Genomic DNA, 22,621 nt, shown 5'->3' with positions numbered 1-22,621 from the left:
TATCTTGAAAGTCCCCAGGAAGACTTCTTATGTGGATTGGAGTCTCTCAAGGTCCATTGTTGATTAAGTGTTTCTTGATTGGGCACTTAATCTGCAAATTCCTTTCTCAAGAACCTGACCAAATGCTTCACTAATGCTACTTAGAATCAAACACATTGAGATACAAGTACATAGCCAGTGTTCATAACCTCAACTACAAATTGATACACAAATACAGATAGCATAATCATAACCAGCAGATCATAACCTTTCTATAGACAGCTTACTGGACCTCCTTTTTACAAGATTTGGTGCAACTATAAGACCCTGGTTTCAACAATGATCTATACGCACAGTTCATGTCAATAAAGTCACACCATCCCCATACACTCCCATCTGTCTATCTATGTACAGCCGTCTATCCATCCCCATACACTCTCATCTGTCTATCTACATACAGGCCCCCAAAGGGAGGACTTAATATCGCCCCCAAAGAATATCGGATTGTTGTAATTATATGTTCCAAAAAAATGGCAAGTTTCTCCACCTTCGAAGCAGTTTGTGTAGGAAATGTTTAGTTGCTTAGACAGCAAATGAGACTATTTATCTTCTTTCTTGAAACCCCTTACTGTTAAATCCTATAAACCTGCAAGCTGCAATCTAAGATCTGGAACACTTGGTCATATTTGGGGAAGTACTAAAATAATTACCCTTCGCCTTCCATTTCTAGACATACCAGACTCTCTCATATCACAGGAGTGTTTACCTTTCTGATCTTGTTCCAATGTTGGGGATATAAATCTGCAAACTTACCCCAGAATGATTTTGTACGGAGTTCATTTAATTCAGTGAATGAAAAACGGAATACAAATCAAACAATAACCCCGAAGTCTCGTTTGGCATTTCCTTCTCTTCTGCTGGAGCGAATTCAGGGATAAAAAGGTCTCTCTTTGGCTAGCATCAGTGACGTTTTCGAATAGCCCAGCTCCAATCTTCAGCAGGGTTCGGTTTCTTTCATTCACTCCCAAGTCTATGGACAGTTCTTTGCTGTTATATAGATTTTTTCCCTTCTTCTTCCAAAACAACCTTTCAGACTTGTTGGGCGTCTTCAGCAACAGCATCTAGGAATCTATGCAGCACGAAGCTGGTGGCACTATAAGAAATTTCACCAGCTGTGAGGGCACATAACACGGGTAGGACTTTCCTGCAATACTCACTAAAATCTGCTACCAACATCCAACTCTCAGTCATGGCCTGCAATTTAGTTCCCATTGAAGACGATAATAAAGCACTCATTGACTTCAAATTGAGCAAGACCGGGCTCCGGCTCAGTAATTCCCGCACATATTTGACTGTTAGATCTTTGGCCAGTGGGGTTTTTATCATGGCTTTCAGGTTGTTAACAGATTTTCCAGAGAGCTGAGTGAGTTTTGCAAGAGAGTCATCCTCCAGGCCGAAGCTCTTGGAATAGTCATGCATGCATTTCAGCAAGATGGGAACATTAAAAGCAAGACAGAGACTTTTGCTATAAGAACCAGGAATCGCAGCCATGCCTCTGGAGGCAGCTCCTGACAGGAGGGCTAATTTCCATATCTGCTGATTTAGGGCTTCCTTCTTCTTTTATAAGGTCTGTGGAGAAATATTCGGCAGGCTGAGCAGGAAAGTGTATCTCTTGTGACTGAGAAGTTCATGTTCCAAAGTGTCCACCAGGTCATGGAAATCGTATTTCTCTAGATCAAAGCTGGAGAGAAGGAAAACCATAGGAGAGATCATCCCTTCTGCTTCAAGGTGCTGTATGCAATTCTCTTTAATCGCCTCCAAGATTTTCTCCTCCTTGTAGGTGGAGAGTCGTTGCTTCTTGGCATTATACAAGTCAGCATCTACTTTGGAGCACACAAAGTAAAACTTCTTTCCCATTCCCCGAATCTCCTCTGCAAGCTTAGCATGTCTGGATTTGAAACACTCAGAAGAATGATGAAGAAATCATAGCTGTCAAAGTTTGCTTTTTCAGGATATTAGTCTATCTGCAAATCTGGTGTTTCAACTCCTGGCATGTCCCAGAATGTTACTTTGAGGTATGTCGGGTGTGGATAAGGAGTTGGCTTCCTTGTTGTTTCTGTCTCCCCAGTCGCAGCCGCGTTTTCATCCTCGTGTCCCACACCCCAGATGGCATTGATGAAGAATGATTTTCCAGCACCTGTCTCTCCTGTGATCGCAATATTTAGTGTGGCATTTTCAAATGACTCCAATTCCTCCTTCATTTTGCAAGCTGCTTCTGATGGGTCTTCAGTTTCTAAATGAGCCAGGAGGTTTCTGTAGCTCTGTAAACACATCTCGACAACTTCCTTTTGGTATGAGTCCAGATCTGTGGCCATCATGAAATTTGTGAGAGCTGCCATCTGCTGCAGAAAAGAAAGGGAATATTTCAGTTATTGTTTGTTTTAAAAAGGCAGGATAAGAAAACCCCAGATGGTGTAAGAATCCACAAATATAGGCCCAATTCACCATTGTTCTGCATCTTGTAATTTTGTATAGCGCAAATAAATGCAACGTGTGTATAAAATGGTATGGAATTAAAATCGCAGTGTTTTATACCCCCATAGCATGCACTTTGCAATGGTGAATTAGGCCCTGATTTGTTTGGGGAACAGGTTTATTTCAACCACCTCAGTCTGTCTCTAGATGACCAAAAAAGTGCTTTTTAAATTGAGTTATCCAATACTATGCTCACAGAGAAGTTAGGAGAAAAAAAAAACAGATACTCTTGCTTAGAATCCAAAGCCCTAACACAAAAGAACTCAAAACAGCAAGAGACAAAGCAGGCTGCTCCTTAAGGCAGAGCGGCACAACTCACCCCGCCTTGCTCTAGACTGCCTCTTTTCGGACAGACCCAGATCACATGCTTCCCTACAGAGCTCCCTGCCTGTGAACAGGACCAGGAAACCCCTGACATTGAAAGTGAGAGCTTATCTTTGTAACACAGTTTTCAATCCATCAATCTCCTCCTCAGTACATTCCTTAATTGACAAACACAATAAAAACAAAATCATAAATGTAATCTTATGGGAGGGTTGCGATTTTGCTGTGGCCACCCTCTTCTAGAACCACCATCTCCTCCTCCTCATCACCTTCTTCTTGCCAAGCAAACTTTTTGCCATCTTTACTAGTTCAGGGGTCATGTCCTCTAACCATGCTGAGTTTTTATCCAGTTACAGCTGATCAAGAAGCCTCTACTAGCTATGTCACAGATCTGAATATCCACACTGTCTGCCTTCAGCAGAAGAACCTGAAAGAACCCGAACCGTGCTGAAGGTTGGAGCTGGGCTATTCAAAAGCCTCACTGATGCTAGCCAAAAGGAGACCTTTTTATTCTTGAATTGCTCCAGCAGAAGAGAAGGAAATGCCAAATGAGACTTCAAGGTGCCAGTTTGATTTGTATTACATTTTTCATTCACTGAATTAAATGAACTCTGTACGAAATCATTCTGGGGTAAGCTTGCAGATTTATACCCCCAACATTGGAACAAGATCAGAAAGGTAAACGCTCCTGTGATATGAGAGAGTCTGGCATGTCTAGAAATGGAAGGCGAAGGGTGATTATTTTAGTACTTCCTCAAATACGACCAACTGTTCCAGATCTTAGATTGCAGCTTGCAGGTTTTTTGGATTTAACAGTAAGAGGTTTCAACAAAGAAGATAAATGGTCCCATTTGCTGTCTAAACAACTAAGCATTTCTTACCTAAACAGCTTCCCAGGTGGAGAAAGTTGCTGTTTTTTGGAACATATAATTACAAGAATTCTTGTATTCTTTGGAGTGTAGTTATTAAGCCTTCCCCTGGCTACCTCCCATCATGAACAGGAGATGGTTGAGGCTTGTTGGTTCTGTTTTAAAGGTTCCTGTCCAAAGAACTGTGTACACAGAACCAGGCCCTATGTGTTCAGACACAAAATCAAGGCGATGTGTGTCAATGAAGGTTGTGCTATCCACAATATAACTAACACAAAGGCAGGAAAAAAAATGAAGGCAACCAGACAGTATGTGCCCTACTCTGCCACCCAGAGACACAGATCTCACCAGGCAATTGCTCCCAGGAAATTCCCTTTCCCCCTACACGTCCCAGCCATTCCTCATATTCTAGGCTGTGGTTTGCGTTGTTATTAATGATTTTGTAGTTTAAATTGCCTGGGGCCAAATTCTTGTGTCTCTCAAAGTCAATTGATTTGGTAGAGCCACAAGTGATTGGGCCTTTTATTTTATGCTGCTTTCGGGTTTACTTGCTTGTAATCGCTAGGAATTTGGGACACGATCGACATTCGTTATTCAGCAGTCAGCATATTCACAGGTACCCGATCTCAATAAACTCAGCGTGTGCTGCTTCTGGTTTTATCATTGCTGCTTATTGCAGAAAAAGCTTTGTAGTTCAATAAAGGCCCATTGAATCAGACCAGAATCTCTTCATTTGACTCCAACCACCATTCACAGAACTCCAGTCAGGGGCCCCAAATGGGATCCAGTCCCACCTACATCTCAGATTAGTGGGGAAAGAAAGAAAGAAAGAAAGAAAGAAATGGTTCCTAACTTTCAGATAAGCCAACTGAGTACGATAAAGATACCCCTGCTTGTGTCTACATTAGGGCTATGTTCTCAAGTTAGCCACCTCGTTGTAAAAAAGGCTCCCTCTCTCACGCCCACTCCTCCCCCGCTGCCATTGAAGACACAGCCAGAGACAGGAGATGTTTGCATCTACAGAGAGTGCTCTGCATCAAAATGGAAGCAAAGCCTGACTAACCAGTCAGGAAACACGGTGCATTTTTAGGGGCAAGAGGTTGCACAAGAGAAGCCAAAAGGGCATTTTTCACAAGCCTACATGTCAGTGTCTGAGGTGGGCTCTGCTGTCACACACCCCTGAAGAGGTCTCATCTTCCATCCAGAAAAGCTCCAGTTAAAGACAGCAAATTGAACTCTTGTTTCCGAGCTGGGTTGTTTGCGTTAAGATGAGAAATTGAGGAGGCAAGATGGATCTATTCTAGGTGTGGTTTTGTATATTGTAAAGAATGCACATGCAGTCCGGTTCTTTGAACACAGTAGGAGCAAAAAGCATCAGGCAGGTTCCTTGCTCAGAAATCCCCACATCAGCCCCTCCAGGTGGTTCTGTGCCCAAGAAACGCTCTCTCTCTGCTTTCTCTTTGACACACTCACAGTTCTCAGGAATTTTTTACTCCAACACAACCAGCTGGCAAAACAGTATCCCAGCCCCCGTGTTTGCAATCAGCACTTGCAATATTCACGCTCCAGGTGTGACTCTAACCTTCAGCATCAAAACATAGGGCAATTAAAAGTGAATGAAACCATGCCCCAGTGATAACTCCATATAGTCATAGATAGTTCTGTACATAGAGAGAGATGGGAGTGTATGGGGATGGATAGACGGCTGTATTTGGATAGACAGATGGGAGTGTATGGGGATGGATGGATGGCTGTATAGAGATAGACAGATGGGAGTGTATGGGGATGGATAGACAGCTGTATAGAGATAGACAGATGGGAGTGTGTGGGGATGGATGGATGGCTGTATAGAGATAGACAGATGGGAGTGTATGGGGATGGATAGACGGCTGTATTTGGATAGACAGATGGGAGTGTATGGGGATGGTTAGACAGCTGTATAGAGATAGACAGATGGGAGTGTATGGGGATGGATGGACGGCTGTATAGAGATAGACAGATGGGAGTGTATGGGGATGGTTAGACAGCTGTATAGAGATAGACAGATGGGAGTGTATGGGGATGGATGGATGGCTGTATAGAGATAGACAGATGGGAGTGTATGGGGATGGATAGACGGCTGTATTTGGATAGACAGATGGGAGTGTATGGGGATGGATGGATGGCTGTATAGAGATAGACAGATGGGAGTGTATGGGGATGGATGGTCGGTTGTATGGAGATAGACAGATGGGAGTGTATGGGGATGGATAGACGGCTGTATTTGCATAGACAGATGGGAGTGTATGGGGATGGTTAGATAGCTGTATAGAGATAGACAGATGGGAGTATATGGGGATGGATGGACGGCTGTATAGAGATAGACAGATGGGAGTGTATGGGGATGGATGGTCGGCTGTATTTGGATAGACAGATGGGAGTGTATAGGGATGGTTAGACAGCTGTATAGAGATAGACAGATGGGAGTGTATGGGGATGGATGGACGGCTGTATAGAGATAGACAGATGGGAGTGTATGGGGATGGATAGACAGCTGTATAGAGATAGACAGATGGGAGTGTATGGGGATGGATGAACGGCTGTATAGAGATAGACAGATGGGAGTGTATGGGGATGGATAGACAGCTGTATAGAGATAGACAGATGGGAGTGTATGGGGATGGATGGACGGCTGTATAGAGATAGACAGATGGGAGTGTATGGGGATGGATAGACGGCTGTATTTGGATAGACAGATGGGAGTGTATGGGAATGGATAGACAGCTCTATTTGTTTACACAGCCGGGAGCGCATGGGATAGTTTCCATTAACCTGAAATTTTAAACCAAAAAAAATTAATTAATTTTCAAAGAACTGAAACATTTTCCTGACAAAGTATAGTTTTCATCTCCGAAACCAGAAGGGACAATCCTGGCTTTAGGGGGGTTCATTCTATCAATGACACCCAGAAAAAACTACGATTTGTTTATTTTGCACAAAACAAAAGACTTTTTTAGGCAATTCTTTTGTCAGAAGAATTATCCTTTGCTCCCAAGCTGCAAGCGACATTGCAGATAAACCCCAGACATTTCAAGAACAGGATAAAGAAATCTGGTTTAAAAAATTCCTTTTACATTTAGAACAACTCCGTCTCTTTTGAAATTCTTGACACGTGAGACGAGAACGGTGCCCACTTTTACCAGGCACGTGAAGCCAGTTGACATCTGCCCAAACCAAGACTCATATCCTTAAATCTACCAGACATAGAACTGGCATTTACTGCGCTATTCATTTCTAGCCACACTGCAACTGTAGCCATCTCTGCAGCTGGAGTTTTCGCTCTGCCTGCCGCTGAAAATCCATTATCAGTGATCGCCTCCCCTGAGCAAATTGTGGCTAAATTCTTCTCCAGGGCAGTAACTGGAAAGTGCAGTGCAAACTGTTAAATCATGGAATAAAAACATCCTTCCCATTTAAGGGTTTGAAACTCATTGATTCAGGACATGGGAAAACCCCAGATCCAGTGCCCTGCCGCTAATGCAAGAATTTGCTTAATTAATTAATATAGTTATTTGTCAGGATAACTGCAACCAGAGAGGGCTCGGAGAGGTGGCAACAGGCCAGGAGAGATGTCACTAGGATAGAAAAGGCTGGGACTGTAAAAGGAGATGAAGGAGAGGGGGTGTGATAAAGGTTAGAAATGAATGACAGTTCAGAGGAGGTGGTATGGGGCCTTCCACGTGTAACACCAGATCAAAGGGTCGTGGAAGAGTGCAGCAAATGGATCTCTCGCAGGACAGAAACATGAGACCTTTTACATCCAAAACTACAATCTAAGGGCTTGTCTCCACTTTCCAGGGGATTGAAGCGTGGTGTTTGATCCACCGGGGGTCGATTAAGTGGGTCTAGTGAAGACCCACTAAATCAACTGCTGATCACTCTCCTGTCGATTCTGGTATTCCACCGGAACGAGAAGCATAAGGCAAGTCAAGGGGAGAGTTTCTGCCATCGACCCAGTGCGGTGTAGACACGGCAATAAGTCTACCTAAGCTATTTCCACTCCAGCCATGTTATTCACGTAGATGGACTTGTGTAACTTAGGTCAACTGAGCCCCGTAGTGCAGACCTGCCCAAAGCTTAGCCCACTCACCAAGGAATAAATGCCGTACAGCTCAGCAGTCAAAGAGGCTGGGTTGAGATTCTGGTCTCTGGTGACACAGATTTAAATTAAGGATGTAAAATGTTAATCAGGTAAGCATTCGTTTTATGGGTTAACCCACTTTAACCATTAACCGCTGGGCTGGCCAGCCCCAGCCACACTGGCTGGATCGTCTGCAGCCGTGCCAGCTGGCCCATTAACCGTTTAAATAAAATATTGTAATTGTTTTAATGGTTAACTTTTTCAGCGCTATTTACATCCCTCGTTCAAATCCCATTGCTGCCAAGCAGCCCCCTTCAGAGGCATTTCCCGCACCATTGTGTAAATGTGACGATGTGTACAGTTAGAGTCACATGCAAAATAGCCTAATGGAGGTAGGCACCCAAAGACCAGTACTTTCTAACACACTCTGTAGTAACTGTAGCCCCCCACAGCTCTCTGCTTTAGCTGCTTTCTAAAGGCAATTTGCAAAATCAAAACCTACGGGCTTATGTGGGATTTGAACCAGGCCCTACTGCACCAAAAGCAAGACTCATGCCCCTAGACCAATACAGCAAGACAGAAAATGTTGCATAAGGCCCTCTCTGAGCTGGGACGGCTCACTCAGAAAGCCACCATCTTGGCTTCTTTAATAGCTGCCTCTGTGCTGCAGGCTCCACCTGTCATGGGTGTGTCCAGTGTTGGCATCAGCCCATGGAACTCCCTGCCACTGGATGTTACTCAGGCTGACACCTCAGCCCCAGGCTGGCAGAGGACTCCTTCCCATCTCAGGATGATGCGCCAGCTGTACTAAGGCTGTGGAGGGTTTCCCTGCCTCTGTTCAGGGCTGGCTTCTTGCCAGTCAGTCTGCAAAGCGAGGTTGTTCCATAAGTGGCAAATTGAACAATATTATCTTGTCACTGGGGCAGCCTGTGGTCTTATCTGGCCTTCGTTTGAACCTGTACACATAATTAACCATTTTATTATCCATTAACCTTTGATACCGGGCTAAAATTGAGACTCAGAGTTTGTGTGGTTACTTTCATGTAATCAACAGATCGTACCACTCCTCTAGTTACCTCAATTTATACCATGGAATCACTGTCTTGCTTCTTTACAGTTCACATCAATGTATTTGGTTTCATTCAGTTTCAGTTTCTTCCCGTAGCATTTGAATTAAACAGTTTTCATCTGTTTCAAAGGTAAGTTCCTTTGCTTGGAAGATCCCAGTCCAGGGACTGGAGCCTCCAGGAGGAGAATGAACCTGGCACAGAAATTAACCAATAACCCCATTGCCAGTCGTTGTGCTTGTTTGTCAGCTGAGCAATAATGAGTCAATAATTCCATCAGCCAGACTGCGGTTTCTCCCCAGTCAGTGATTTGGAAAATTTGGGTTCGGTTTTCGTTTGCCATGTTCATTGTGAATGATAAAATTCCTAGGGACTCACCAGTTTGAAGGACCCCTTTTGCCCCTGCAGGCAGGGAAGGGGAATACGAACTCATGGCCTGTGACAGCTATAACACCATCTGGCCATGTGCTGGACCAAGCTAATGGAATTGTGACAAACATCACTGTTTAATTCCTTTGGGGGCCTCTGCATGAACAATGCAATTCGGTGTGTGTGATTGTACGTGGGCTTGGCTACCCTGAAAACACGAGAAGATCACAGCTGAGCAGCTTTAGCACTGCAGTGTAGACGCACCTACACCACCCCTAACGGTTCTCCCAGCAGCGTGGTTAACCACCTCCCTGAGAGGGGGGATCTAGGTTGAGGGAGGAATTTGTCCCTTGAGCTAGCACTGTCCACACGGGGACTTGGGTCAGCTTAACTACACCACTCAGGACTGTGGAGCTTCCTCTTCCTTGTGTGACATAGTTACACCGACCCAATTTTCTGGTGCATCTCAGGCCTCCGCAGGGAGAGCACCTGACACGGGCCTGCTCCGGCAAGCTGTGTTGTGCTGAGGATAACACAGTGAAAGCAGGAAACTGCTGGGTCTGGAGATCCCCAGAGCCCCAGAGAGCTTTCACAGACTAGTGTGTACAGAGGATGGATTTCAACCTTCAGAGTCATTTTCAGAGTCATGAGTTAGGAACCCAATAGAGTGCACAACAGAGCAGGACTCTTTAACCCAGTCACAACCTCTCCATTTCTGGGCCCTTCTTAAGCTCTTTACCCCACCTTTGCAACTGTGCCCACCCTCACCTGTCTGCTGCTCATCCTAGCTCTCTAGCTGCTTCCTAATGGCCATTTGCAAAAAGGTCACACAGCAGACTCAGCTAGGATTTGAACCCAGGATCACTCACATCCAAAGTCAGAAGCATACCCCCAAACCAACACACCAGACAGAAAAATTAGATGCAGCTCTCTCTGTAAGCCAGAATGTGTCAGCATCTTTGCATCCTTAATAGTTGCCTCCACCCTGCAGGCTCCACCTCGCATGGGTGTGTCTGGCAATGGCATCAGCCCATGGAACTCTCTGCCACTGCATGATACTCAGGCTACCACCTCACCCTCATGTCATCACAGGGCTCATTCCCAGCTCTCATTTTCCACAGGAGCCTGTTTGACTCTATCAGGGTGACGCATTAGCAGTACTAAGGCTGTGGAGAGTTTCCCTGCCTCTGTCTAGGGCTGGCTACTTTCCAGTCATTCTTCCAAGTGAGATTGTTTCATAAGCAGTGTATTAAATAGCATCCTCCTGTCATTGGGGCGATGTGTGAACTTAGACTGACTTTGTGACACTGTTTCTCTAGCCTCAGTTAATCATTTTATCGTCCGTGACACTGGGCTGCACTCGATGCTCAGTGTTAATGAGGGTATTTCTGTGTTATCCACAGGTTGGTTCACTCATTTAGTTACCTGCTACACTGTCAAGTCCAGTTTTTTTGCTCCTTTTCATCTCCAGCATCCCGCCAATGGCGTGTGCTCAAGTTTGTTACTCAGAGACTCAGAGGATGAGAAAGCCCCAGCCCAGCTCCCTGGGGCTAGTGCCAGATTCTTGTTAAAGAACTAACCGTGTTATTTCTCACTAAGGCTGTTCTCCAACTGCAAACAGAGAGGGCTCCGAAACAAGGCAGCAGGACAGGAGAGAAGTGTATATGAAGAGAGATGGGAAAGGCAGGTACTGCAAAAGGGGACAAATGAGAGGGGATGTGATAGAACAGGACCTTCTCTTTGCAAACCCCAGACATAGTGGGACTGAAAGGAACCCTGGATTCTCACCCTACACACTAGTGTGATGTTCTTTGTACAAAACGTGCCTTGTGCTGTATCATTTGAAAACAAATAATTGCTGGTCCTGGTGAAATGTCTGCAGCAACATTTGATGAACAGTTACGCACATTGTTCCTGACAATATTAGAGCAGCTGTCTGTGATCAATAACCTGATTCAGTCTTCAGGGCCACAGAGATTGTGGATGCTTATATGCAAAATAGGGTTCGGAAAGGATATAAGCTTCATGGGAAGAGTAATCACTTTTCACCATAATTTAAAAGAAGGGAAGGATTTAAAAATAAGCCTACCCTCAACTTTGATAAAAGACCTCGTGTCACCCTTTTAAGTGCCAGTGCCATAGCTGGGAGTGCAGATGCTAACCCTGTCAATGTTAACATTGTCTCCTGAGCCCCAAAAGTCAGAGAACATAGGGGAAGGACAGGGCCTTGTGAATTGTATCAGAGCTGAGTCTTCGAGGGGCAGTGACAAATTTATTAAGAACACAAAAGTGAATGGTGCGGATTGTCATGGTTGGTGCAACCCAGCATCAGACATTACTTTGGATAAGGAATGTTATGTCCGAGGAGAGGACAAACCGGCAGGCAAGAATATAACTGTTCTGGCCCTGAGCAAGTTTCCTGTAACTGTCCCTTTAGCTAAGATCCACCTGCAATGGAGGGATTTTAGTGGTGAACTGATGGGAGGCATTCGGGATTCACTTCTGGAGGATGTTCTAATAGGTAATGACATTATAACTAGGCTTATGCTTTATGACTATGCAACTACAGAGAAAGAATGCTATGCAGTTGTTTGGGCTGGAAAGCAACTCAAGCCCTATTTCTATAACAAGAAGTTTTCCGTGTTCACTAATCATTGGAGAGGTTACATAAAGCAAAAGGAACCAATTCTAGCTTACTCCATTGGAGTTTGGCCTTGCAAGAGTTTGATATGGACATAATCCATATGATATTTCGCCTTCCTCTGCGGCATGGGGCACGGTTCACTTGCTGGAGGATTCTCTGCAGCTTGAGGTCTTCAAACCACGATCTGAGGACTTCAATAACTCAGACATAGGTTAGGGGTTTCTTACAGTAGTGGGTGGGTGAGATTCTGTGGCCTGCATTGTGCAGGTCATACTAGATGATCATAATGGTCCCTTCTGACCTTAAAGTCTATGAGATTATGGGAAAAGAAAATCTAGTGGCTGATGCCTTGTCAAGATTGGGAGATCCTTAAGTTGTGTTCAGGAGCTCTGATTACTCCCTCCTACACCAATCTCACGTTGGGGCTATGATGCGGGGCCAGAAAAGGTTAAGCAATTTACAGGCTAATTGACCCAGATTCAACCTTTAGAGACATATTAGTAGATAATGGTTGTGGGATTTCTGTGTGTGTTTACACATATATTGTTAGAGGTTGACAGTGTAACCAAACAGTTGCTGTCTAGGGCTATATTCTATTAATTCAGAGATCAACGGGAGATTTTAACATTTAGATTAATGGTGACGGTAGTGATATCATTGTCTTCATTTCTCTTTGTATGCAGTAAACGACCTGCAAACAGCAGGAGATGGGCAATTGCCTTATGTTAATCCATGCTTAGGAAATAGGAGATTACCTCAAAGACATTATTCTTCACAGAAGGAACACCTGCTGTCAAGAGGCTGACAACAGCCGGCCAGGGAGCTATAAAAAACAGTGGACTCTGATTCTTTCATCTCAGACCTGCTTAAACTTCATCAGGGGACGTTTGAGTCCCAAGACTGAGGTCTCCAGTCCCAGCTGGATCACCCTGATATTGGCCAGGGACATTGGACCATAAACTGATTCTGGAAAGAACTTTTTGCAGCTCTGAAGCTCACCATCGCTACTGAGAAACTGACCTAAGAACTCTATTCATACCTGTATGTAGAACCTTCTTTTAACCAACATGATCCCTCTTTTCTTTTTCAATTAATCTTAGATTAGTTAATAAGAATTGGCTGTAGCATGTATTTTGGCAAGATCTGAAATGCTCATTGACCTGGGGGGTGATGTATCTGATCCTTTGGAACCGGTAGAACTTTTTCTATGCTGAACAAGATTTTCAGTAATCTTCATCACATGTCACTTGGCTGTCTGGGTGGGAGCCCAAAGGTTGGATTGCTTTAAGGGAACTGTATTTCTGACTTCTGGGTAGTCAGTAAGGTCTTGTAGACGCCGTTTTGTTGCTGGCTTGGTGAATTCAGTAAAGAGCCACCAGTTCTGGGGATTGTCTGCCCCATTCTTTGCAGTCTGCCCTAACTGAGCAATCACAGCATGGCCCCCTTGAAACCCCAGTCACATGGTTCCTTTTGTGTAACCAACAGACTGTGTCTCTCCTTTAGTTACCGTAACTTATACCATGGACTCTCCATCTTTCTTCTTTACACTTCACATCATCGTGTTTGTTTTCAGTCAGTGTCATTTTCTTCCTGTAACATTTGAATTGAACAGTTTTCATCTCTTTCATAGGTAAGTTCCTTTGGTTGGAGGATCCTACTGCAGGGACTGGCCCCTCCAGGGGGAGAATGAACCAAACAGAGCAATTAACTGATAACCCCAACTTCAGCCTTTGTGCTTGTTTGTCACATGATGCGTCATATGACCCACTGATACGAGGGGAGGAAGATAGGGGCACCCTGGAATTGGGGGAGTGGGAATGGGGGATGCACAGAATTGCTGGCAGGGAAGAGATTGCAGGGAGTAGCAGGGAGTCCCTGAAATAGAGGGAGTGGGGGAGGAGAAAGTCCTGGGCGGGGAATGCAGAGATGCAAAGAGCTCGGCCAACACAGGCTTTGGAGGGTGCGACCCTCTGGTGAATCTGCCTGTCATGTGTCCTGGAGAATCCACCACGACCCTCTGGAAGTCATGCCAATGGGTAATTCCACTCACCGTTAAAACTCTCCACCTTCTGGCCCGACATGGAGAGAGGACTAGCAACCTCCAGATGCAGCAATTCAGCTGGAAAATGAGAGGACAATTTGCATGGGCTTATCTATCAAAGAGTCCAGGGAGAGACTCACTCGTCGTATCCACAGCCACGCACCGAGGCTGTCATGGACGGTGGGTATCATAGGCCAGGAGAGGCTGAGCCTCCCCAAACAGCCTGGCGTGGCCCTGCCCATGCAACACTCTCAGTCCCCGTCCTGCAGTTCCCGCTCTTTCATGGCCCAGGGCTGGTTGGTGCTGGGGCAGGCCAGCCTGCTGCCAGGACTCGGAGCGGCTGGGGCCAGTGCTCGAAAGGCCCAGGGTTGTGGGTGCTGGGGCCATGGCCGCATCACGCCGCCTGCCTGGAGCTCTGGGAACTGGGACCATGCCACCCACCCGGTGCTCTGGGGCTGGAGTTGGGGGCACTATGACCACCCTGCATGCCTGGTGCTCTGGGGCTGTGGGCGCACAGTAAGCCTGGGGCTGGGATAGGGGAACTTGCCACGGTGGTGGTGCTCTGGGCTCCTGCAGGGAATGGGGGGCAGAAGGAGGGGGGAGGGGCAGAGTCATGGGAAGAAGGGGAGGGGTTGGGGGCTATCCTCCCACAACGGCCGGTTTCCCAGTCACCCAGGAAGGCTGTTTTAAGAAGGAAGATGAAGCCAAGCACTGACCAGGGAAGTCACACATCCTGACATACGAGCCACACGTTCAATCGAAGACTCTGAAAAGCAGCTCCTGTCCCCGTGGGACCCACAGCCACCTCGGGTGACAGATACAGTCCCGCTGCTAGCGGAAATGCATTCTCGAGGCACGCTCCAGCTCGAATTTTGCTCTGGGTTTTGCTACTTTAAATCAGCCGGGAAATGCACCAAATCTTAAATGGGGAGAGTCCAACTTCTGCCATAAACAACATTTGTTTCCCCCTGAGATTCAGGAAATGGCGAAAGCACATGGGAGGACCCCCGCCAGGAAGAGCTAGAGAGACATGGGCGTGGATGGGGCCAGAGAGACAGGTGGGTGCGAATGGAGATGGAGAGATGGGAGAATGGGGATAGGTGGATGGGGTGTCTAGGGATGGGTATATGACCAGCATTGCTCAGGGCTTGGCCAATGCAGGGGAATAAGATCTCCAACCGAATGGAGCCATCAATCCGTGCTCTACCCAGCACAGCCCTGAGCGATGGAGCCCTTAGCTCCTCCTGCTCACTGAAATCTTGACTAATCTCAACCTTTGAGCAAGAGCTGCTGCTGCTGGAAATGCCCCCTTCTTTCCAGTCGGCAAACTGCAGCTGAATTGTCAGCCAGGTAAACTATCCGCCTGGGAATAAACACTCCCCCCTGCTGTGACATTGCATTCCATAAGATTCTATGAAAATATGCTAATAAGTGTGAATATAATGTAACTGGAATATGCATCATGCAAAAGGTCTCTTGTAAGGTATCATTACAAAGCTTATAATCTATTGAGTGTTGCAATCCTATTTGTATGAATGTATCACTCTTGTATCTGAAACTAGAAATATGAAATATAACTCTGAGATCTTATTGTAATTATGCAAAGTGTGGGCCATTAATGGTGGTTTGGAATCTTGATGGCTCCCATTAATCGGGACAATTGACTGTACATGGCTCTGTTTACTTGCAAACCTTCCTGTGAGTCAGGCCAGGAAGAATGAAGGCTTGGGGGGCGGGGTCTCACAGGACATGTGACCATGTCACCTGGTACTGGAATCCGTCTTACACCTGATGTTTTTCCATTTAGAAGGAGGGGTGGGAACCCAGATGTAAAAAAGATTCCTGCCTTGTGTCAAAGCTATAAAAGGGAGTGGAACAGAAAAAAAGGGGGCTGCAGTTATGAGAAATCCTCTAGCTACCACCTGAGCTGGAACAATGACTGTACCAATTCTTATTGGGCCCAGACTAGAAAGGAGTCTAGTTTGTGAAAGAAGCTTATTGGAACATCTAAGATTTCATCTGTAATCAGTTTCTAAATATATTAGGCTTAGACTTACAAGTTTTTGTTTTATTTTGTTTGGTAATTTACTTTGTTCTGTCTGTTATTACTTGGAACCACTTAAATCCTACCTTTTATATTTAATACAATCACTTTTTGCTTATAAATTAACCCAGAAAAAGTAATTAATACCTGGGGGAGCAAACAGCTGTGCATTTCTCTCTGTCAGTGTTATAGAGGGTGAACAATTTATGAGTTTACCCTGTGCAAGCTTTATACAGAGTAAAACAGATTTATTTGGGGTTTGAATCCCATTGGGAACTGAGTGTCTGAGTGCTAGAGACAGGAGCACTTTCTAAGCCATTTTCAGTTAAGTGTGCAGCTTTTGGGGCACGTGATTCTGACCTGGGTCTGTGTTTGCAGCAGGCTAGCAAGTCTGGCTCAAGAAGACAGGGTACTGAAGTACCAAGCTGCCAGGGAAAACGGGCTCAGAGACAGTCTCAGCACATCAGGTGGCAGTCCCAAGAGAGTTTCTGTGACCCACCCATCATACCTGCTTCTCAGGGACTCCAGAGATGGGAAAGCTCCCACCTGGCTCTCTGAGGCTCTTGTGAGATTGTGATTAAAGACTTACTACTGGGATCTTTCACTTAGCAGTAATCTCAAGCTACAAACAGAGAGGGCTCAGAGAAGGCTGCAGGCCAGGAGAGAGGTCTGTACCACGAGAGATGGAGCAGACTGTGGCTGTAAAAGGAAATGAATGAGAGGGGATGTGACCGAGGCTAGAAAGGAATGACCACCTAGAGAAGGCAAAGGGGACCAAGCAAGGGGGACCTGAATGCTAGGAGCAAACTTATGCCACTCGGCATTTTGAACCTGTAACATCTTATAGCAAAATGTGCAACATAACCACTCATCCGGGAGAAGGTTCTGCCCACAGGGCGTGACGGGGCTGAGATGTCGGCTTGCGGCTTTCATCTCTTTGGGGATGTCAGTTCAAACCTCCCCATTGTGGTCACTCAGAGCCACTTCAGACACCATTATAGAAAGGGGACTGTGGAGGGAGCTAGACTTTCACAGCTGTTTTCAAAGGAACCAGGCACCCAACATAGTCACAAACACAACAGGGCTTTTTCCTAACCCTCCTCAGTTCTGGGCCCCCTTAGAGCTCTTCATTCCACTATTGCAACTGTGCCCACACACCCCTGGATGTCCCTTGCCCCAACTGCTTTCCACAGCCCATTTGTGAACACTACACAGCTGGCCTCATCCAGAATTTGAACCTGGGACCTATCATCCTCAAAGTAAGGACCATAACCCTAGACCAACAAGCCAGACAGGAAAAACTGGTGCAGCACCCTCTCTTAGGTGGGACGTGTCACTCTGCCCTCAGCCACTTCTGTCTCTTTAATAGCTGCCTCCACCCTGCAGGCTCAGCCTCTCATGGGTGTCTCTGCTGTTGCCATCAGCCCATGGAACTCCCAGCCACGGGATGTCACTCAGGCTGACACCTCAGCCTCACACCATCACAGGGCTCATTTCCTTCTCTAGTTATCCACAGGATCCGGCTCGGCTCTCTCAGGATGGCCGCAGCCATACAAAGGCTGAGGAGAGTTTCCCTGCGTCTGTTCAGGGCTGGCTTCTTTTCATTCATTCTTCAAAGCGAGATTGTTCCATAAATGGCGAACTGCACCAGGTTCCCCTGTCGCTGGGACGACCTGTGGACTTAGACTGACTTTGTGACACTGTTTCTCTAGCCTCAGTTTATCATTTTATCATCCGTGACTCTGGGCTGCGCTCGATGCTCAGTGTTAGCGCGGGTATTTCTGTGTAATCAACAGATCGTATCGCTCCTTTAGTTACCTGCTACACTGTCTAATCCAACCCTTTGCTCCTTTTCATCTCCAGCATCCCACCAATGGCCTGTGCTCAGGTTTGTTACTCAGAGACTCAGGAGATGGGACAGTCCCAGCTCTGCTCCCTCAGGCTAGCGCCAGATTCTCATTAAAGAACTCACCATGTCATTTGTCACTAAGGGCAATCTGTAATTACAAGCAGAGAGGGCTCCGAGACAAGGCAGATGTGACGTCCATAGGCTGGAGAAGGCTGGGCTTGTGAATGGAAATGAACGAGAGGGGATGTGGCAGAGGATAGAGATGAACGGCAGCCTGGAGATGAGGGACCGAACCTTCCCTGAGGGACACCAGATGTGGAAAAAGTGGAACAAGGGCAGCAAACTCAAGTCATGCAGGATTTTGAGTCTGTGACTTCTTATGGCGAAAGCGGCCAGCTCACCGCTAGATCTCCCAATGGAGGGGAGATAGGGCTCAGACCCAGTGGTGTAGCTGAGTGGTCCAAACTACTGGATTAGGCTCAAGTGGATTTGAAGATGGCGGCTTGAGTCCTGCCAATGCTACAGGCCCCGCATCAGAGGCATTTCATAAACCCTTCTGCCAAGGGGCGGACGGCTGCATTTAGACATTGGCAGCTCGTTTTCACAACAGCCTAAGGGAATTAGGCACTCAGTGGAGCAGGACATTTTAACCCCATTGCCTGCACCTGTCAGTTCTGTGCCCTTGTAGAGCTCATTAACCCACCGTAGTAATTGGGGCTTCCCCAGCCTGCCGGCACCTGTCCCTGGCTGGAGCTGCTTTCTAAAGGCAACTTGCAAAGCTAAACCCTATGGACTACTTGGGGATTTGAACCCAGGCCCTCTCACCCCCAAACAGAGTCACGCCCCTAGCACAGGGAGCAACAGTCAGACATCTTTCATAGCTACTTCCCCTTCTCATGGGTATCGCTAGTGTTGGCATCAGCCCATGGAACTCCCTGCCACTGGATGTTACTCCAGCTGATGCCTCAGTCTGTGAAAGAGCTTTTCTACATCTGTCACAGCTCGGGGCGACTGCCTCTGTCTTCTCCTACCACGGCAGGGTCGGGACCTCCACGCACAGACTTCTAGTGCCCCAACCATCACCCACGTCTCTCCTCCATCTCTCGGGGGCATCTCCAAGCTGCACAGTGCTCTGCCTGCCCTGGCTCATTCTCAGCAAAAGACAGGCTGCCCAAGCCGGTTTCTCTTGCCGTCTCCTCTCAGACTAACCCCCGAGTCATAGCCAGCAGGGCAAGTTACCACCCAGCTCAGCCTGGCCCTGCCCGTGTGTTCCTAGGTAAAAGCTTCACAAAGAAAACCCAGGTGCTCGCCCAGCCCTCCCCGGGCATGGGGCAGGAATCGGCCTGCCAAGCTCCACCCCAGGGCTTTCCCTGTGGTCAAAAGTTCATCACAGCGCCAGCTTGGAACAACTGGGACAGGGTGTTGGATGGGTGGGGGGCTGAGTCCTTCCACCCTCTCTTATGCCCCAGGGCTTTCTGGGGGGTCTGGTCCTTTTGCTGGCTCAGGCCCTGCGACGGGTTTAAACCAGGCTATTGAGCTGTGGCCAATGGTGCCTGGAGAAGGCATTCTGCACCAGCGCAGGCACCACGCCAAGGGGCTGGTAACTGGTGAGATGACACTGGAGATGCTACGGACCATACCACACCCCCGACTGCATGTTTAATCCAATGGCCCCCAAAGGCACCAACCCTGCTGCCATTGAAAGCGAACAGTGAAATGGTCTTGGGCTGGTTTATAAATCCAGGAAAGGTGAAGCCATCACAATTATAGGTGCCAGGAGCTGCAGGTGAGCCGGCACGCTGCCTGGTGGAAAGGTGTCACTGTCTGTGCGCTCTCCAGCTGGGCTCCAGTGCACTTCAAGAGCCAAGAAATGCATCAGACAGTAAATGGGGACCCACGTTCTGCCTATGGGGGCCTGTTTTACAGCTGGGCTCAGAGACTTGGGAGAAAGGAGTGTGTCAGATTAGCAAGCGGGTGCGTCTGGGGACAGCTAGGTGGATTGAGTGGCAGATCAAAGCAAGAGCCAAGGTGTGTGACGCTGGCAGACCAGGTGGCAGCTGATCCCTGGTGAATGCACGGCTGGCACCCAGGCTGGCTCACCTGGCATTAGCCGTGTTAAAACAGATGCTACATTTCGAAGGCTGCGTTCAGTGTTTGGTCTTTATGAAACGCTTGGGAGCTGCTGCCGGTGTTCATCTCACACACACCGACTGCATCCGGCGTTATGTCCCAGTGTTTGCTCTGTAACTACAGATGTGTCTGCTGGGAAACTGGTTACCCTCCCAGACAGGAGAGAAGCAACACCAAGCATGAGCTGCTCATTCCCCACGAGAGGCGGCAGCTCGTGCCCGGCAAAAGAAGACCCATAGACCCCCTGACGAATCATTGTGGGACACCAGTGGACGGATGACGTGGTTGATTCCTTTCCCCACCCCTATGAAGAGGGACCTGCAAAGACGCTCGGCCCACCACTGCTCAAGCTCTGCAGGAAAGGAGTAAAAATCCCCGTCGAGGAGGAATTGTCATCACTTTGCTGCTGGAGAGGGCCAAGGATCTCCAGGCTGCTTAGCCAGGGTTAGCGCTAAAGGATGTAAAGAGCTGACGCTTACAGCTGCATCTGTTACTGTCTGGAACTTCAGATGAACTCATATCTGTGTACTTGTTACCCACCTGAACATGCAAATCACTCTCTAGTTCCCTTTCCTTCATTAATAAGCCTTTAGTTAGTTCATTACAGGATTAGCTGAAGGCGTTGGTTTTGGGTGAGGTCTGCAGCGCACTCGACCTCAAATCAGTGACTGGCACTGGAGCGTGTGTGATTTTGGTGCAATGGGTCAGCTCTCACAAAGGGGTGTCGAGATACCCCGAGGCGCCCCAGGGCCAGCCTGGGCTCTCTCCTCAGTAAGGTATGAAGAGTTCACAGCTGATTGGTGAAATCGAGTTCTAGGACCCACCACCAGTTTGGGGCTTGTGCCAACTGTCCTGAGGCTGGTGCCTCAAAGCCCTCACATTACTCCCCCAGTCCAGCCCCGGGTCTGCGCTCACACAGCCTGTCCCAGTGGAGCCGTTCTGCTCAGTGTCAGTAATGTACTCGGAGAAGCCAGGACTCCCAGGGGAGCCCCCAAACTCTCGGCTGCTCCCGCTGGTCCTCCTCACCGCTGGAACGGCACCACCCCCTGGCTGTCCAAGGGATTAGCTCCATGAGGCTGACAGCCCTTCCTGCGGTCACACATATCTCGCTGCTGCAGCCTCTCCTTGCCACGACCCCACAACCAGGTCCCTCAGTGCTGCCACCTTCCATGCAGAGTCCTTCCAAATCTCTTCTCTTGGAGGGGCATCCAGATGGCCTCAGGCCCAGGGCCTTGACCCTGGCGTGGGACCCTGCTGACTGCTTCACTGGTGCCCCTTGCGTACTAGTGGTAGGGGAAACCAGGCCCATCCCCTACTCAGGATTCCAGCCCAAGTACCCTGCAACACACAGCCAAAGATCTGCTAAGTCCCCAACCTTGCTGCTTCCCACCCTGCAGCACACAAAATCTCTTCTCCCTCTCTCTAGGCCAGACACCCAGAGTCCCCCTACACTCCCCAGGTTCCCTCTTGCTCTCTCTACTTCGCAGAGGGTGACCACCAACTTCCTCCCAGCAGCCTTTGCTTTGCCAGCTCCCTGGGTTTAAACTAGCCCTGCCCACCCTCTCCTCAGATGTGCCTTCCCCTAATTAGGGCTTTTCCTTCCACCCTGAATTGCCCCCGTTTTTTGCCTGGCCGCCTCTGTGCTGTCACAGATGGCACGGGGAGCAAATCCCATCACAATGGCCTCCTATGTAATCCCTGGAGCCCCACAGCAGAATACCCCTAGCCTGGGGCTCAACCCATGGCCCTGGTAGGTGGGGAACCCACTTGAGCGTCTCTGCTCTAAACCAGAGCCCTGGAACCAGGTTTCACATGGCCCCCGTGACATGCCCAGGCCACTGAACTCCAAGGGGGCATCTCTCCCCATCTCCCTACCCCTGAGACTGAGCTGGCGCCGAGCTCTAGGGGAGGGCTTGTGGCTGGGATCCCCGAGAGGCCTGGCAGTCAAAGGTTTAGAGGTACCTTGCAAGTTCCATCTCGGATGCCCCACTGCCAGGCTCCTAGGCCAATCAACCCCCTGGTTTATGCACGGGCCCCTGCTACAATGCCAGCTCCCTCTTCTGCCCCATCTTGGCTTGGAACCAGTCAGTCTAATATTTTCCCAGCTAGGCTGACACCCTGGGGAGAATATTAGTGGAGCTAATGAGCTCTCTTCTTTCCTCTGTCCCCCGACTGACGCTAATGAGCCTCGCTGCATTAATCAGCCCCTGGTGGGAACCGAGGCAGAGCTAATTGGCAGGGCCATTCCCGCCAGGACCCCAAAGCCCCGGGTGGCCCTCCCAGAGGTCATTAATGCCAGGAAAGTTTGCTCTGCCTGGAGGGTCCCAAGTTGCATGTGAAGGTCCTGTATCAGACACACGGCTCCACTGTGGAGCAAGGGGGCCAGTCATGGCACCGTCCCAGGCTGGACCAGCCCCATAGATTCATAGAATATTAGGATTGGAAGAGACCTCAGGAGGTCATCTAGGCCAATCCCCTGCTCAGAGCACCAACTAAATCATCCCAGCCAAGGCTTTGTCAAGCAGGGCCTTAAAAACCTCTAAGTATGGAGATTCCACCACCTCTTTAGGGAACCCATTCCAGGGCTTTATCACCCTCTTAGTGAAATAGTGTTTCCTAATATCCAACCTAGACCTCCCCAACTGCAACG

At 48.0% G+C, this 22,621-nt stretch overlaps 1 pseudogene; it reads right to left on the bottom strand.

Moving 5' to 3' along the window:
• Positions 1-1,068: 1,068 nt before the first annotated feature.
• On the bottom strand, positions 1,069-2,312 carry LOC127030898 (interferon-inducible GTPase 5-like; annotated as a pseudogene).
• Positions 2,313-22,621: the final 20,309 nt, after the last annotated feature.

The sequence above is a fragment of the Gopherus flavomarginatus genome, chromosome 11 (assembly GCF_025201925.1).
Source record: "Gopherus flavomarginatus isolate rGopFla2 chromosome 11, rGopFla2.mat.asm, whole genome shotgun sequence".
Taxonomy (NCBI): Eukaryota; Metazoa; Chordata; order Testudines; family Testudinidae; genus Gopherus; species Gopherus flavomarginatus.
This window is presented reverse-complemented; position numbering and strand designations above follow the sequence as displayed.